Genomic DNA, 2,562 nt, shown 5'->3' on the forward strand with positions numbered 1-2,562 from the left:
GGGCATCAGGCACCTGTGGTCGTGCTCAGTAGGTGAGTCAAAACCAGACTGGTGGGCTACTGTCTAGAGAATTGCCCAGGCTTCCTGCCCACCAGCTGAACAAATAAAACCTTGAATCTTGTAAAACCTTAAGCGAGGAAGAACAGCACAGCAGGAGAGGCTGGCGGCTGCAGACAGACAAACTGCCATCACCCAAGTTTTTGGCTGGGCTAGCGGCTCTGGAAATGGATTTTAAGAAAAGGGTGTGTGAGTTCCAGGCTCCTTATAAGAGAGTCACCATGGAGGAGGAGCTGAGCTGTGCTGAGCAAAATAGTTCTTCCTGCGTGGGGCACAGGGGTGGAGGGGCCGTCTCTCCCGGCTGGGGGGGCAAAGAGGGGGGTCTTTAGTACCATGAGGTAAGACAAAGGCAGAGGGCGAGTCCTGTGGTTCTGGCCAAATGCGAGGCTGGCCCGCACAGGTGAGGAACACAAGAACTGTTAGGGACCCTCAAACCCTGAATCCCAATTGGAGATTCTCACAGGAAACTATGTGGTTTGGTGCCTGGCTACAGGGTGGGTGGGGAAGGCAATGCTTCTTTATTTTGGAGGGAGGAAGTGGGAGGAGGAACCATGATCTAGTAAAAAGAGACCTGCAAGAAGCAGAAAATATTAGAGAACATTTAATATATATTTTCATATATATATTTAAAGTTAAGAAAATTAAAACTAATTCAAGCCATGCCCTGTGCCAAAAAAAAAAAAAAAAGGTGGGGGAGAGAAATGCAGGTGGGGGTTGATTTTTTTTTTAAGTGAGACCCCTGTCTGCTGCTCTGATCTCAACCTAAGTATCACAGTCAGCTTGTTACTTTTATTTGGGGAGAGAAGATGTGAAAGTTTCTTTCAATCACTCAGAAGGCAAGTGTAGCCACTTAAGAAAACAGAACAGGGAACCGACCCAGGACAGGAAAAGCCAAGAGTCGGCAGAGCAGAGCGGGAAGGAACGGGCGTGTTCAAAAACAAAATTAACAAGGGGACTGTTCCAGAAGGGGGCTGTGAAAGGACATGGTGGACCGAAGTCCGTTAGTCAAGTAAGGATGCAACTTTTAAATTATTCTCTTGTTCTTTTGTGCCTGGTGTTTTGTTTGCTCAAGTCTAAGATTTGGAAATGTTGGCCCTTCGTTGGAACTATAGGACCCTTTCCCTCCCCCGGCCTGCTCCGCTGCAGCCACGGCCGCCTCCCGGGCTGGGTCTCGGAAGAGTCCTCCAGGTGTGTGGACTCAGGATGACAGGGCAGCCTCCTTCCGTGGTTGCTGTGCTTGTGGACGATGCAGCATCTTTTGGCTTTTCACGTCTCTAAAATGTGTTTGAACTATTTTGCGTACATGACTCAGTGCACTCTCCTCTTTGCCTGTACAGTTTTCCACTTGATATGGGGATGTAGTAACTTCTTCCCTGACTACGATGTTTTTATCTTGCCATTTGTCGTCTTTAATAGTCTGGTGAATGGTCTGGAAGAGCTGCTGGCCCTCTAGGGAAACACCAGCGCTGATTGCATAGGCCTGGCTCAGCTCAACCTCCTCTCTCCCTGCTTGGCTGGCAAGCTTACTCACATTGAGCAAAGCTAGAGGAGGAGGGGGTTCTGTTCGGTCATTAATTATTTCCACTTCTGAAACATACTGTAAGTTTATGAGCAAGATGCTGGCGTGGCTGGGCTTTCCACTTGATGATGGACATTCTCGAAAAGCCATTCGCATGCCAAGCCCCTCTCCAGCTGGAGGCCACCCTCCTTCCTGGCCCAGCTCCCACAAGGATTGAGAGACAGGTTGCCCAAAGCAGACTGAGGGGGGCCCGCAGAAGATGGAGCGGGGCCCATTGGTTTCATTCTTGTCTTCATCGTTATTGTGTCAAAGGTACATATAATTAATATATCTTATCCTCTTGATTACTTGGCTTGAATTAATGAGTACTTGGTTAAGTTTTATCACTGCAAAGTTTCTCTATTCTCCCCTCCCTTTCAACACTTAATGAGTAGGGAATAATGTTCTAGCACCTTAAAGGCAGTTTATGACTTAAATTATTTAGAATTCTTCTGCATGAGATTTGTCATTGATCACCCATACGTTTCTTTATTCAATTATTTATTTAGATTGGTATGAACTCATGCATATTTATACGTTGGGCTATAATCCAATACTACTTTATTAATTTTGTTACTTAAATTGTCTCAACTTTAGCTATCATGCATTCCTTTAGTTAACTCCCGTATCCCCTTGATACAATTACATCATCGTGTGTGTGTGTGTATACACATTTTGGCACTTTTTAACTTTCTGGCACTACAGAATGTTATAGACTTATCTTGTATATTCCTGCTTCACTGTATTGCTTCTTGCTTCTGAGGGGTTAGTGGTTCATCTTTCATAGCCTTTGCTCCAGACCTTGATTCAGCCATTTCTCCAAGGAGTCCTGGTTCCTTTGATTAGAGAATATTATTAGAACCCATGAAGTCTTTTGTTTCGTTCATTTTTATTGTGGCATTTCTTTTATATATAGTCATGCAAGGTTGGTTTCAATATTGATATTA

The 2,562-nt window shown here is 45.0% G+C and overlaps 1 pseudogene; it reads right to left on the minus strand.

Annotated features, from left to right (window-relative positions):
* Positions 1-1,255: 1,255 nt before the first annotated feature.
* Positions 1,256-1,726, minus strand: LOC142458517 (protein LSM12 pseudogene; annotated as a pseudogene).
* Between the last annotated feature and the right edge of the window lie 836 nt (positions 1,727-2,562).

This window comes from Tenrec ecaudatus, chromosome 10 (genome assembly GCF_050624435.1).
Source record: "Tenrec ecaudatus isolate mTenEca1 chromosome 10, mTenEca1.hap1, whole genome shotgun sequence".
Lineage (NCBI taxonomy): Eukaryota > Metazoa > Chordata > Mammalia > Afrosoricida > Tenrecidae > Tenrec > Tenrec ecaudatus.